Below are 16,906 nucleotides of genomic sequence, written 5' to 3' on the forward strand. Positions count from 1 at the left end.
ATTTCCGGAAAACGTAGGACATTTCAGCGAAGAACAGGGTGAACGATTCCACCAAGACATTAAAATTGTTGAAACTCGCTATCAGGGAGCGTGGGATGTCAATATGTTGGCAGACTTTTGCTGGATGCTCAAAAGAGAATCACTTGAACAGAACAACAAGCGTAAAAGAAATCCTCTCCACAGAACGTTTGAAGAGAAAAGAACACGATATAGTTCAAAAAAAGAAAACCATTAAAATATTATCCGCTTTTGGAGCAGCATTCTTATTATTTATCAATCAGCCCTTTTTAGGGCTATACATGATGTACAAAATCCGATCGAGCAACCTCCCCGCGGTGTACATCGGGTAATGCCAATGCCGACGGTACAAGGATTTAGAAGATTGGTCTTAATTAAATGAATGTAATAATAAAGTCATTGTTTGAGGTTAGAAAAAATGTCTGATTTTAATAGAGTTAAATAGACCTCGAATTCGGGTTCAGCGAACCCTAAAACCCCTGAGTAACGATTTTCAAGCGAATCCGACGAATTTTACAAAAAGTGTCCGCCATATTGGATCCGCCATTTTGAATTTTGAAAAAACGTTATCATATTCGTAATTAGCGACCCCGAAAACCCCCGAGTAACGAGTTTCAAGCGAATCCGATGAATTTTTCCAAAAGGTGTCCGCCATATTGGTTTTCTGGGGTTATATCAAAACCCTGAACTGATAGGGTTAAATGGACCTCGGATTCGGATTCAGCGACCCCAAAAACATAAAGTACACATAGTGAGACCTTTGGGTCAGAACACAAATTTTTTTTTGTGTGGCTGTGTAATCTGGTTAAGTGTACGCATCAGTTCGGACGGTCAAATTGTTCGGCCGAAATCGGTCGGCCTATCGGATCAATGTGCGCCTAGCGTAATAGTTTTTTTAAGATAAAATAAAAAATTTTAAAAAGACTATGTTCTCTTTGACGTACGTCAAAGGTCAAGTAGAAGTTGGAACTTGTATGACTGCCCATTGATTGCTCGGTTATACAGCTTAAGAAACAATATGTTTAATGACATTTTTGTCAAAGTTGATATATATGAAACTTGACCAGTTCTGTTACACAAATACTCCCACGACCACAGGCAAAAATATTGGCTACAATTTGTCATTTTGTTTGCCATATAGGTATACGTTTTATCGGTGCACTTGCACAACATTCGCATTCGCAAATGTCTGCATTGATTATTGCGAATGCGAAAGCGAATGCGAATATTAAAATTAATGCAGAAGCTCCGCGGTTGCGAATGCGAATATTCACAACAACCCTGGTTTGTACCAAACAACCAAGATTGATTGGTAGGTTTTTTAATCAATCCCACTAAAAATAATCAGCTGTTCAGCACAAAATGTAAACAAACAAGCAAATGCAAAAAAAATTTCAAGGAACAAGCAGCAGTGCTGCCAATTGTTTGGCATATTTTTAACAAAATTGATCTGAAACCCAAAGAAAGCTAAATGGCATTTAAACAACAATCCATAATTAAATTTTAGTGCCGTTTAAATATTCATTTGCAATTGGCCCTTAAGGTAGTTCGTCTGAAATAAGTCTACGTATCAATACTGGAGTACTATACAGGGAGTGAAGAAGAAGAAAACGTTATTCAAATTTATTTCGTTAATACGGTAGTGGACACATAATTAGGGATACTATTTCTTTATAAGTTTTGACCATAAATTTCGCTTTCGACAGCACTAAAAGGAGTTGCCAATACACCGCTGTCTGAATTTTGGCATCCCCTCAAAACTCATACGGCTGTGTAAGATGGCGTTGAGCAATACCACCAGCTCCGTCAGAATTGAGAAAGACCTCTCCGAGCCGTTCGCTACCAAACGGGGTTTCGGACAGGGCGACTCCCTTTCATGTGACTTCTTTAATCTGATGTTGGAGACGATAATAAGTGCTGCAGAACTCAACCGCTCAGGAACAATTTACTACAAGAGCGTGCAATTGCTGGCTTATGCCGATGTCATCGACATCATCCGTAACAAAAACCGCGAAGTCTGTTCTGCCTTTTCCAAGTTGGGTAAGGAAGCAAAGCGAATGGGTCTGGTGGTAAACGAGGACAAGACGAAGTATCTCCTGTCATCAAACAAACAGTCAGCACATTCGCGCCTTGGCACCCACGTGACTATTGGCAGTTATGACTTCGAGAAAGTAGAGAATTTCGTTTACTTGGGAACCAGCATTAACACCGATAATAATGTCAGCATTGAAATCCAACGCAGAATCGCTATAGCCAACAAGTGCTACTTTGGACTGAGTAGGCAATTCAGGGGTAAAGTCCTCTCTCGACGTACGAAGACCACGCTCTATAAGTCACTCATCATGCCTTTGCTGGTATATGGCGCAGAAGCATGGACAATGACAACATCCGATGAGGCGGCTCTTGGAGTGTTTGAGAGAAAGATTTTGCGGAAGATTTACGGGCCTTTACGCGTTGGCGACGGCGAGTACCGCAGACGATGGAACGATGAGCTGTATGAGCTTTACAACGACATGGATATATTGCAGCGAATTAAAATACAGAGGCTCCGCTGGCTTCGCCATATCGTTCGACTGCACACTGACGCTCCAGCCCTGAAAGCTGCGATGGAAAGATCAGGTCGAGAAGGACTTGGTTTCACTTGGCATCAGTTGGCGCAGAAGAGAAACGACTGGCGTGCTTTGCTGAACTCGGCCAAAATCGCTTAGGCGGTTACAGCGCGAAATAAGAAGAAAATAGTTCATTAAAAAAAATTAATTTTGGGCAGGACGAAGTTCCCCTCCACCACGTGGGCTATGGCTTTGGGGATTGCAAATACCTCAGCCTGGAAGACCGAAGCATATTCCCCAAGAGAAAAAGCGAAGCTCATCCCCATTAGCTTCAAAAAATACTCCAGATCCTGACACTGTGTCAGTTTGGAGCCATCAGTGAAGATTCGACAATGTACGAGTGTGGGCTCAGTGCTGGAATTAAACCAGCATTTCCCCTCAGAGAAGTCTCTTTGTCTAGAATTTCTTCAACAAAGGTGCGAAATAAAGTCAATTTACATTATTACCTTTTCAAAAGCGAAATAAAATTAACATTATTGCTCTTTCAAACATTAAATTTGCTAAGCTTCGAGGCGGCCCGCGTACGCGCGCCACACCACGTGATGCTACGCAGTGATGACAGGTAATAAGTCCCAGATGGTTTCTAAAATCACAAATTAGTTTTTGTGCCAATTGGAGATAGAGGGTATTAATGAATTTAAGCCCTCGATATTTCACATTTTTATATTTGTAAGTTATTGGAAGATTTCTGCTGTGTTTTGGCAATAACGCATATAATTTGTGTTTCAAAGGTGTGTAAAAACCAATCACTTAACTCACATGATCTCGGTTCCGGTATTAAATAATCAATAATTGTTTATACCCGCATTTTGGCACATTGGCTTGAATGTGCCATCTAATAAATAGTGTCGTCGTTCTCCTTAGCTGCTTTTAAATGATGTCTTCACAAATTGCTGGCGGAGACATGAATACAGTGTAAGAAAATTCCTTTTCTATAATTGTTTCTTTATAGAAGTTAAAACAAAATTCTTTCAGTATTGCTCCAGTGTTTTTGGACATGGACTGTTTTTTCAATTTAATAGTGTTCGCTTTATTTTTGTGGAAACGAAACATGTTTTGCAAGTTCTGGATCGTTTCTACACTCTTTATTCAAATATTTCTCGTATTCCAGCTGCGTTTTGCGTTTGGTTTTTGGCATGGTGTTTTTAGTATATTCGTAATTTTAAATTTTTTAATAAAATCATTTCGTGGTAGTTCATGATTGTGTATGGATTAATAGCACCACACTGAGGATTTGGCAATAACCTTTTTCATCTATTAAAAAACAACACTTATGGGGCAGTTTAGTCTGCAGGTGGCCTTTAAGGCTTCCCCACGTATGATGACACAAAGTGACGATAAGTTCACCAGTGCCTCAGAAGCACTATACATTTTCTTTTTCACGCCAACGTAGTCGAGTCTCCCGTGGCCCCTGGGGGTCCACCTGAACCACTTTGGGAATCACTGGTGCATATCTACGTACATGTATGCATATATACGACCGAACATTTTCTTACGCTAGAAGATTCGAAAAGTGGGCGAGGAATGATGAGGATAAAGCAAACGCTTTCGCCTGTCATCTTTCAGAAGTCTTTAGACCCAATGAACGCGCTCATCCTTCCAATATTTTCATACCCCCAGTAGTCTTACCACAAATCCGCTTCGGTTTAAAAAGAAAGATTTAATTAACACCATTGTTCTTGACCAGGGAACGGATTTTATGGAAATTGTCTTTTTTTCTGCTAAAGAGATAGAGTATATTCGATTCGAATGTCCACAATTTAGCTTTCCCTGATTCCATATATACATATTTTATGTTGCCTTTTTTGCCTTTTTTAAGATATTTACCTTTTTTTGCCTTTTCTACCTTTAAAAAAGTGATTATAGCATTTACAATTTTTTTTTAAGATTAAAAATATGCACATTCCCATGCGGCTTATAGAAGCGCAGGGACCTCTTTCCAAATTGGTTTTGGAAACATTCAAAGCCGTTTTCTCAGCTAACGTAGGCTTGGAGACAATAAGGGGTGTGGATAAAATTGTAAAGGGCGAGGAAAACGCCCTTATTCCTGATAATATGAACGTTTCAAACGTTCCATATTTAAATTGGGCTCCACTTGTATCAACTTACGTCGAGCGCACATTTAGTACATTCAAGGCTTTTCTTCGCGAAAATCGAATGAAAATGCTGGCAGAAAACTTCAAAATGCATCATGTGGTTCAATGTTACTGCAACTATACAGATTAAAATTTTATGAGTTAGAAACTGGAAAGGATAAAATACTTAAAGATTCAATGTACAAATTTTTCATATAATGAAACTACTTCATAGTTTTTCTCTTTTTACTTACATTTCTAAAATTATTAAATTAAAATTCTAAATTAAATAAATTAAATTTCTAAAATAAATGTATTTTTTGATTGTTCTTCGTATTTTCTGTCTTTTTTAGTGCCTTATTTTGCTTTTTTTGCAATACCTAGTGCCTTTTCCTGCCTATTTCGCTATTTTGTTTTGCCTTTTTTGCAATACCTAGTGCCTTTTTCGCTATTTTATTTTGCCCTTTCCGGCCTATTTCGTTATTTTATTTTGCATTTTTTATACGTTTTTAGGTCCTAAAAATCCGTTCCCTGTTCATGACATTCAGAAGAATAAAGCGCCTGGTTACGATAGGATTACAGGTGAGATGATTAAGGAGCTTCCACTAACTGCCGTACGTTTTCATTTCATTTCATTTTCATTTCATTTATTATTATAAAGAAAATTAGTACAATAAGATCCCAAAGATCTTTTTTAGTATCTAGGATCTTTATCCATCATTAGGCGAAATAAAAAATATAATTTCTTGCTTTTAGGTATTCAGAAATACTGCAGCCCAACAGTCGTGATTTCCAATCGGATATTCGCTCAAATTTCGATCAATTTTATGGGAAGATTGAGAATCTAGGCTGCTGTAGACTAGCTCAGAATAGCAGATAATTGGCAATATTAATTGAATGGCCAGTTTACGTCTAACGATTAATGGTGTAAAAGTTCAAGACATTCTTAAGTTTCTTAAAGTATAATACATTTTATTACATTTNTACATTTCTAAAATTATTAAATTAAAATTCTAAATTAAATAAATTAAATTTCTAAAATAAATGTATTTTTTGATTGTTCTTCGTATTTTCTGTCTTTTTTAGTGCCTTATTTTGCTTTTTTTGCAATACCTAGTGCCTTTTCCTGCCTATTTCGCTATTTTGTTTTGCCTTTTTTGCAATACCTAGTGCCTTTTTCGCTATTTTATTTTGCCCTTTCCGGCCTATTTCGTTATTTTATTTTGCATTTTTTATACGTTTTTAGGTCCTAAAAATCCGTTCCCTGTTCATGACATTCAGAAGAATAAAGCGCCTGGTTACGATAGGATTACAGGTGAGATGATTAAGGAGCTTCCACTAACTGCCGTACGTTTTCATTTCATTTCATTTTCATTTCATTTATTATTATAAAGAAAATTAGTACAATAAGATCCCAAAGATCTTTTTTAGTATCTAGGATCTTTATCCATCATTAGGCGAAATAAAAAATATAATTTCTTGCTTTTAGGTATTCAGAAATACTGCAGCCCAACAGTCGTGATTTCCAATCGGATATTCGCTCAAATTTCGATCAATTTTATGGGAAGATTGAGAATCTAGGCTGCTGTAGACTAGCTCAGAATAGCAGATAATTGGCAATATTAATTGAATGGCCAGTTTACGTCTAACGATTAATGGTGTAAAAGTTCAAGACATTCTTAAGTTTCTTAAAGTATAATACATTTTATTACATTTTTTTTAATAACATGCTTAAGTTGGGGCACTTTCCCGACTTATGGAAACTTTCAGAAATAATTATGGTGCCAAAGCCAGGCAAAGATCCGACGGTAGCAAATTCATATCGGCTTTGATTTCGGTATTTTCCAAAATATTTGAAAAACTTCTATTGAAAAAAATACAACCATCTCTAACAAGTAACCAAATAATACCATCACATCAGTTTAGTTTTCGTGAAAAACATGGAACTGTAGAACAAGTTCATAGAATTGTGTCTTATATTAGAAAAGCCTTCGAAGGGAAGCAATACTGCACTGGTGTATTTTTAGACATCTCTCAAGAGTTTGACTAAGTCTGGCATGATGGCCTTATATACAAACTAAAGGTTTTGCTCCCTGCAAATACGCATGCAATTTTGGAAAGCTTTCTGATGTATATGCAGGTGTCCCTCAAGGCAGTGTTCTAGGACCCATATTGTACGTAATATTCACTCGTGATTTGCCAACTGATGAAACTCTAACCATTTCAACTGAAAATAAAATCTGCGTAAATAATAACGAAAACTTGCGTACATTTTACGAAAGTTTTCGTCATTTTGAGCCACGAAAGTTTTCGTTGATTGTACAAACCCGTTTTCGTACATACTACGAAAATATGAGACATCAGATCTTAGTACATTTTACGAACGTATTCGTACTATTCACGAACGAATTTCGTACTATTTCTTTATTTTTTTACGAAATTATTGTAAAATGCACAAAAATAGTTCGAATATTTAACGAAACTATTTTCCTAAAATCTGCGGTTGTTTCGTAGAACTTCCGCTTGCTTTTATTCAACACACTTTAAAAAACATAAGACGAATTATAACACAACACTTTTATTTGGTTTTTATTCCTAATTTTAAGCGTTTTTCTTTAACAAAATGTTTTGCAATGTTTTTATGTGGAGGTACTTGGCAGATTCGCAGCTTCTTCGATGTTTGTTTCCTCTCTCGACTATAAATTAAAGGCAAGTTTCAGTGAAAAAGCATGCATGTACTTAATTAAAATTTCATTAAGTAGTGCGTCTGTTCCTGGCTTGCGCTTGCCGTTGATAGCTAACTGATGAAATTGCCTATTTATGAAGTCCCACATTGCAGAGCAAGGCTCAGCGTGGGCGATGTTAAAAACATTGTACGCTTAAAAGCATTTATGCACAGCTTTAACATTTAATTTTATATTGCATTTTTATCCAGCAAAAGCTTCTTAAAACATTTTAAATTATATTATACGTCTCACAGTAGCCAACCAGTAGTTTCGCAATGACACGCGGTACATAAAAATATGATGAAATATTAAACGGACGGTAATTTAGTATATTGTACGAAAATATTCGTCTGTTGTACGAATTTAAAAAAATGTTTATATTTGTTCTATGTACGAAAGTATTAAGTAAATTGTACGAATACAGATTGAAGATTTCGTAAATTTTTAATACCATACGTAAGTATTACGAATGCCTTCGTACAATATACAAAATTATCCGTACAGAGATTGGTTCAGTAATTTACGAATGTGTTTCGTAAAATAAACGTAAGATTTCGTAAATTGTACTGGAAAAAGGCTTTACGAAAGTACTTTCGTTATATTTACGAATGGTTCGTAAAATCTTGTTTCGTTGTGAAAAATGTGTTCATATTATGAACGAAAGTCTCGTACATTGTACAAAAACCAATACTACGAAAGTTTTTCGTAGCACTTTTACGAAATTTTATTTTCAGTGTAAAGAGGCTTCTTACAAACTGCAGGAATATCTGGAAAAGTTAGAGCTATGGCTAGGTTCTTGGAGAACAAAGGTTAACGAGAGCAAGTGTGTTCAGACAACATTTACTCTGAAGAAAGAAACTTGTCCACCACTAAAAATAAACAGCAAGGCTATACCACAAAAAGATAGCGTCAAGTACCTTGGGATGACACTAGACAGAAGACTTAACTGGAAAAAGCATATAGAAAACAAAATTTCTAAAGCGAAACTAAAACAAGCAAGCCGTTAACGGGTTATAGGATACAAATCTAAATTAAGCCTAGAAAACATGATGTTGATTTTTAATATGATGATTAAACCATGTTGGGTATATGGAATTGGGCTTTGGGGCACAGCGTGCAATTCTATTGTGAACAGACTTGAAAGATTGCGGGCGAACATTTTACGCGCCATATGCGGGGCACCGTGGTACATAAAAAATACCCATATCCACAAAAATCTTAATGTAAGTACGGTGCATGAGGACATAAGAGGGCTAAGCGCCAGTTACTCAGTACGGTTAAGGAACCACCCAAATCGGCTAGCGAGAGATCTTCTTAGCCCGAGATATGCAGGAAGACTAAAAGGATTTTTCCAATATTACGAAATCATGAGCAATATAATATTTGTGGATATCCGCAATATATCAATGTCGGCTCTGGAACTCGTCCTGTCAGACCGACCACCCAACACCAGTGTCAGTGCCGTTCGGAAACTTGTCCCTTCCGACCGAACATAGCCTACTGGATTGAAATTACTTAAATATAGAGAAGCGAAGGCGCAGCGTGGTAACTAGTCCTTTCCACCCGCCCAGGCCGTGCGGCTCTGGAACTCGTCCTTTCAGACCACCTGCCCAGCACGATACCCAGCGATCCTGCTGTTCGGAATCTTGTCCATTCCGGCAGCCGAAACAACCGCAACAGCTGTAACAACTGCAATAAATATATATAAAAAAAAGATACAAAAATTTCTAAGCGTTGCCGCAGAAATTTTACATTTAATGGTAATTTGTAAGATTTGAAAACTTATTGTTAGTTTCGAAAGAAAGATTCAATAAATAAATACATATTATAACAAAAAAGGAGATTCGTTGCGATGATTCGTGTGAGGTACAAGTGCTTGATTGTCACCCTTCTTCTAGAAACCGAATTTTCGTAGTTTGTAATTCGTAGCTACCCTGCAAGAACAGTGTCTATCATTTGACAAATCATTTGAGTAGCAAGACTGATACCTACAAGTTTCTATCAAATTGTAAAGCGCAGTGTGAAAAATCTGGTGGAAACTTTTGTGTACGTGTGATGCTTCATCTCCTTCTAACATATACGTTTTGGCATACTGCTAGACTGCTTACTCCCTTTGAGTTCGGCATTCAAATTTTAATCATCAGTGATGTAAATCTTCGATAATTATGAGTGTTCATATTTCTGAACAGTTCTTAACGGCTGCAATTGTAGATAAAGTATTTTTCCAAACTGCACATAAACAGGTATCACTTGACAAATATTTATGCATCTTATCGCCAACAAATACGAATATATTCCTTAGCATAGATATGTATTTATCAATTACCCATTTCTTTCATCACTTGAAATTAATGTTCATCTCGGATATATTTAGTAGATTGGTTTATTTATTGTATGCAATATAAATATTGCACTGTCATTTGTAAACTATCACAAGTCGTATTGCTGTTAAGCAGTAGATTAAGATTAAGATATATATGTATATGACACAGCTATATACGTATGTGTTAGGGCAAGGTAGGTGGGGGGTGAGCTCCCTGATTTCAGGTAAAAGTGTCACCGTTTTTGAAATATATATATATATATATATATGTGTTTTCTTTAACTGCAACTACAAACCGGGCAATACTTAGTAAATTTTTTATGTAAAATACTTCCAGATAGTTGCCTCTCCATACTCAAATGCAATGTAGTTAAAATATATTAAGGAACCATCATAAAATTAGGACTATTTCTGGATTTTTAACTTTTTGATATTTTCTTCCCCAACTTTGACTATCTCGGGTGAAAAAAAATGTACTGAGCTATAACTTTACATTACATAAAAAAATTGCTCATTTAATAAAGATTTCAGAAAGGTGCCACACTTACTGTTTTGAATAGAAAAAAAAAGTTATAGCCGCTTTTGTGGGTAAAGGACTGAGACACGCTAGAATGTATTTAATAGATTTAAATTGAATTTGCTCTTGTTACCGTCAAATGACATGCTAAATAGTACAAAGGTACATTATTACCTGCTCCTGACATTATTTTGTGTTACTTACCGGAATTAGTGAAAGTGGATTTTGTGAAATTGGACCCTTCGAACATTGTGTTATTAATACTATGACAGAGAACACGCAGTATACGTCGCATGAATATGCGGATATTCACCTAATTTACGGTGAAGCTTGCTGTAATGCCAGAGCTGCTCAAAGACTCTATGCAGAGCGATACCCCAATCGTCGACATCCGGGTCGTGAAGTATTCGCCCGGACCCATAGAGAAATATATGAAGGTAAGTGATTTTTACACCTTTCTTGTTTGCTTGCTTGTTAACTATCATTTTTCACTTTTTTAAGGTCGCATACCTGGAAGGCGTGGCGGCGAAACAGGACGTCCTGCAACGGTAGATGTTGAAGCTGTGTTAGAGGAAGTGGAACTAGGTCCATCGACTTCAGTGAGAATGATGGAAAGACGGACGGGAATACCAAAAACTACAGTTCACAAAGCTTTAAAAGACCATCGATTTCATCCCTACCACATTCAACGTGTTCAGGCTCTACAGGAAAGAGATTACCTGTCGAGGGTTAGATTTTGCCGTGAAATGTTGCGAATGCATGAATCAGACCCCAACTTTTTTAATAAAATAATTTGGAGCGATGAATCATCATGCAAACGTGATGGTTATTTTAATTTACATAACCTTCACAGTTGGCAGATAGACAATCCTCACGAAATGAGAGAAGATCGTTCGCAGTACCGGTACAAAATAAATTTATGGTGCGGTATTTTTAATTGTCAGATATTGGGACCTGTGGAACTGCCGCCAACGCTCAACTCTCACAGTTATTTAGAGTTCCTTCAGGAACGGCTTCCAACTCTTTTGGAAGATGTACCCTTAAACCTGCGGCGAAGACTATGGCTGCAAAATGACGGGTGCCCTGCTCACTACGGGTGTGAAGTAAGAGCTCATTTAGACGAAACTTATCCTCGCCGATGGATTGGACGAAACGGGCCAATCACGTGGCCCGCTCGATTGCCAGACCTGAATCCATTAGATTTTTTCTACTGGGGCTGTCTTAAGGACAAAATTTATTCAAAAACAATTCAAAACGAAGAGCATTTGCGGGAACAAATAAATGGAGCCCAATTGAGTTTAAGATCTCTAAAACCTTTATCTCTAAAAGCGTCTTTTCTTAAAAGGTGCCGAGCTTGTATTAGAGTAGAAGGTCGCCAATTTGAGCATATTTTATCAATAAATGAATAAATTTTTCTTCAAACAACTCATGTATATCTTATTTCACGTGAACCCATCCTTCACACAAAATATTGATAGATATAGCCCTTGTTATAGACTCTAGTCCGAATTCCGGTAAGTAACATAAAATAATGTCAGGAGCAGGTAATAATGTACCTTTGTACTATTTAGCATGTCATTTGACGGTAACAAGAGCAAATTCAATTTAAATCTATTAAATACATTCTAGCGTGTCTCAGTCCTTTACCCACAAAAGCGGCTATAACTTTTTTTTTCTATTCAAAACAGTAAGTGTGGCACCTTTCTGAAATCTTTATTAAATGAGCAATTTTTTTATGTAATGTAAAGTTATAGCTCAGTACATTTTTTTTTCACCCGAGATAGTCAAAGTTGGGGAAGAAAATATCAAAAAGTTAAAAATCCAGAAATAGTCCTAATTTTATGATGGTTCCTTAATATATTTTAACTACATTGCATTTGAGTATGGAGAGGCAACTATCTGGAAGTATTTTACATAAAAAATTTACTAAGTATTGCCCGGTTTGTAGTTGCAGTTAAAGAAAACACATATATATATATATTTCAAAAACGGTGACACTTTTACCTGAAAATTTTTTGTTTATCAGGGAGCTGTTATTAGAGCTGTCCAAAGATCCTAAAAATAGAAAAGATAACTGTTTTAAAAATGAGGTTGAAGGGATGGTAGGTACGCTATACTAAACAGCGTATGCCAAAATAACCGAATTAATAAAAAATTAAAGAAATAGTGCTCCGAGGAAAATAGAATGCCTTCCAAATTCTGCTTTAGTTCGCAAGCTTCAATTCTTATTAACAGAATTAGAGAAAAATATTGAAGACTGCGAAATAAATGAAACAAGCTCTCTAGATAGCATAGAGAGATTATTAGAAAAAACTCGTGATACTGTGCTTGAATTTATAAGCCAAGACAAGGATCAAGAGCTAACATGTAAATTCTATGATTTAAGAAATAGATTTTGCAAATTAAAGTTAAAATTTAAAAGCACAAAATATGCTGCCAATTTTTCGTTGCCTCAAATTGATATTCCCATTTTTTCAGGAGAATACGCTCAGTGGAAAACTTTTAAAGGATTGTTTGAGCAACTAGTAGTCTCTCAAAATGTTTCAGACACTTATCAAATGTGCATATTAAAAACTAAAATAAGAGGATCGGCTGCAAGTTGTATTGCAAATATGCCTTCAATCTCCACGAATTTTTCTGTCACCTGGAGCCTTCTTAATGAAAAATATACAAACAAAAGGTTACTAGCAAATAATTACTTCAGACAAATTTTAGATGCACCAGTAGTGACTGACACTGCTTTTACTGTACGAAAATTTCAAGAAAAAAATTCTGAAAGTACACAAGCGTTGGAAAGTCTCAGTTTGTCTGCCGAAAAATTGTTACAAGCTTTATTATGTTATGCGCTTGTGCAAAAATTAGACAACAATGTAAGACTTTGGTATGAAAATTCCCTTAAAAACCCTAAGGAAATACCGACTTTAAATTCATTACATTCGTTTCTGAATCATGAAGGGAATGCATTAGAGGCAGCACAAGTTTCAAAAAGATCACCAAAATTTCAAAATGCAGTCTTTAAATGCATAATGGGATGAAATACTTCACACAATATATTTATAGTCGTCTGATATACTATATATGTCTCTATATTAGTCTTTATTAAATCAAAGGAGTAAGTAGAAAATATAAACGATCTTAATCACGTGGCAAAAATAAAAAGAATGGGTTGCATATTTCCGAATTCTTGCACAGTATTGCCAGGCACAAGTTTCTGTGAATGAATCGTCGAGTTCCTTTAGATAGTTGCCAAGAATAGCCGATATGGACTAGTTGAGGTTTCCACATCACTCCTCTCGGTACTTAATAGGGAGCTTAACCCAACGCCCAGATCGTGTCACACATATCGAGTGCGAAGTTGATACAGTCGGTGTAGAGCTCGTGGGTTGTTGCTGTTGTTGTAGCGGCTACAACAGCCCCGCCCAGATCGGTTGATATCTCAGTCGTTGTCGTCGAGTTCCACTAACGGCAGCCCCAAAAAGCGTGCAGCCTCTATGGGGTCGGTCCACAGGGACGATGCCGATAGGGTTGTGAGGTTTTCCGGATATGCGAAGAGATGTTTCGAGTCGTGAGGGGTCTCTCCGCATGCCGGACATTCGTTCGGCACATCCGCATTTAACCTACTCAGGTAGGAGTTTAGTCTGCTGCAGTAGCCAGAGCGAAGTTGGGCTATTGTTGTTCAGGTCTCCCGAGGCAGATGGAGCTCCGTCGCGTCAATGTCCGGTATCTCTGTGCCTAGAACGGCATTCACAGGTCTAGAGTCTACATAACTTGAGACTGCGTCCCTGTGAATGCCGTTCAGGGCCTGTCTGTAAGCTGACGGGTCCAGAGGCTGCTTAATGAACCACTGGACTTCGTCCGTCAGTTCATATAGATGCCTCCTGACGGGCCTGTCTATTTGGGTGGCCACATCTGTGGCTCCCAACTAGAAACTGCTAGAAGAGCATTNGTGAAGCCAAGTCCATCTCCACCTGATCTTTCCATCGCCACAGGGACGACAACGTTAGGGCTGTGGGGTTTTCCGAAGTTGGGCTATTGTTTTTCTGGTCTCCCGAGGCAGATATAGCTCCGTCGCGTCAATGTCCGGTGTTTGTGTGCCTAGAACGGTATTCACAGGTCTTTAGTCTACATAACTCGAGACTGCGTCCCTGTGAATGCCGTTAAGGGCCTGTCTGTAAGCTGACGGGTCCATAGGCTGTTTAATGAACCTCTGGACTTCGTCCGACGTGCCTCGTGGGGGGCTCCTGTGCAAGCAGCTGTCTATTTGGGTGGCCACATCTGTGGCTCCCAACCAGAAACTGCTTGCAGAGCATCGTGTTATGCACCCTAATCGGGAGCATTTTCGCCTCATCGTGGAAGTGGTGTTCTGGTGACATCAGGAGGCATCCGGTCGCTGTCCTAAGTGCTGTGTTTTGTACTGTCTGTAGCTTCGTCCACTGCATCCTACTAGTCCCCGGAGACCACACTGGTGCTGCGTAGTTTACAACCGGCCGGCCTATTGCCTTGTATGTGGCCAGCAAACGTTTCTTTGTCTTTGCCCCAAGTACTGCCGGCTAGCGACTTGATGACCTTGTTGCGGCTCTGTACTTTATTGACAATAGCGGTTGCGTGCGCAGAGAAGGAGAGCAGGCTGTCGAATGTTACTCCGAGTATTTTGGGGTTATTCACCGTCGGAATTGGTGTGTCATCGACGTGAATCCCCAGCGGTAGCCTGACCTCCTTCGTCCAGGTTGTGAACAGGGTCGCGGAGGATTTCGTAGGGGAGAGGGCTAGACACTTTGCAGTGAAGAAGCGAGAAAGTTCGGAGAGATACCCGTTTACTTTCGAACACAGGTCATCAATTCCATTCCCAGTCGCCATGATCGAGCAATCGTCGGCATAAGAGACAATCGAGACTCCCTCTGGTGGTTGAGGGAGCTTTGAAATGTAAAAGTTAAACAGTAGCGGGGAAAGGACACCACCCTGAGGAACCCCCTGTTTTATTTTTCGCTGTTTACTCGTTTTGTCTCTAAACGTTACCGACGAATGTCGACCACTCAGATAATTTGCCGACCACCGTTTGAGCCTCTGTGGGAGAGAGGAAGCCTCTATATCTTCTAGTAGCGTGGAATAGCTTACGGTGTCAAACGCCTTTGACAAGTCCAACGCTACTAGAATCGTTCTCTCACAGGGACGGTTACGGTTAAGGCCACGAGTTATCTGAGTGTTTATGGCGTTAAGTGCTGTTGTTGTACTGTGCACTTTACGGAAACCATGCTGATGCTTCGCTGGGGTCAAGTGGTTTGTAAACTACGGGAGGCCTCGAGTGTCTTCGCTACCGGGGAAAGGAGTGTTATCGGCTGATAAGAATCTCCTTTGTTGGCAGGTTTCCCCGGTTTGAGCAGTGGGACCACTCTCCCCACCTTCCAGATGTCTGGGATGATGAGAGTGGCCATAGACAAATTGAGGACCTCCGTTAGCTACGCAACCCCCGCAGGACCCAAATTTTTCAGCATCAGCATGCATATTCCGTCGGGACCCATGGCTTTGGAGGCTTTCGCCTTCCCGATGGCCACCTGAACTTCACCGCAAGTGAAAGCAAGGGGGGCACAATTTGTTGGCAGTTTGTGCAGCCTTCTGGTCACTCGACGCTTGGCTTTGTCCACCGGAGGATGCAGTATGAACTGCCGGCTAAAATAGCTCGCGCATCGCTCCGGGTCCGACGAAGCATGGTCGCCGAAGGAAATTTCGACTCTGTCGTCGTGCTTCGTCGGATTAGACAATGACCTCACGGTTGACCAAAGCTTGCTCACACCAGAGGTGAAATTACAAGTCTTCAGGTGCTCCTCCCACTTCTTCCGCTTATGTACGTTTACAAGTTGCCGAATCTCCGCGTTGAGATCCCTGATACGGGGATCTCCGGGATCGGCCTGACGAAGGCTATCACGCTCATCGGCTAGAACAGCCGCTTCGGCAGGGAAGTTTGGACGTGGGTCCGATATACATCCTGCCGGTATGAAGCGAGCTGCAGCAGCAGTGACAGCCCTGCGGAACTTACGTTCACCGAGATGGACGTCGGTTGGTGTGGGAAGCGCAGTGAAGGTCTTTTCAGTAAACTCCGCGTAACCTTTCCAATCAGCTTTGGGAAGTTGATATAGGTCTGGGGTTTAGCGGAGGCAAAGTCGGTTGGTTTATCTATCGAGATGACTATGGGTAGGTGGTCTGATGCTAGAGTCAGCATAGGTCGCCATGTTATGCTGTTTATCAGACCAGCGCTGACTATTGTGATGTCTGGCGAGCTACTGCAGTTACCCATAATCCTGGTGGGTGCGTCGTCGTTCATTGTGCAGAATGTCGAATCGTCTATCTGCTCAGCCAAGTCTGTTCCCCTACGATCGTTTGACAGGCTTGAGTGCCAAAGATCGTGGTGCGCATTAAAGTCACCTACTACCATACGGTTTTCACCTCTGAGGAGCGCACCTATATCAGGGTGATATCCTGCTGGGCAGCAGGTGACAGGGGGTATGTATATGTAAAATATTTCGAATTCAACATCGCCTGACCGGAAAGCAATGCCCTGACATTCTAGGCTGGTATCCCTGCGGTCGATGTCTGCTTCGATAAGACGATACTGCACGGTGTGGTGCGTAATGAACGCTAAG

The sequence above is a fragment of the Rhagoletis zephyria genome, unplaced genomic scaffold (assembly GCF_001687245.7).
Source record: "Rhagoletis zephyria isolate East Lansing unplaced genomic scaffold, Rhagoletis_zephyria_1.1 Rzeph_scaffold_01196, whole genome shotgun sequence".
Taxonomy (NCBI): Eukaryota; Metazoa; Arthropoda; class Insecta; order Diptera; family Tephritidae; genus Rhagoletis; species Rhagoletis zephyria.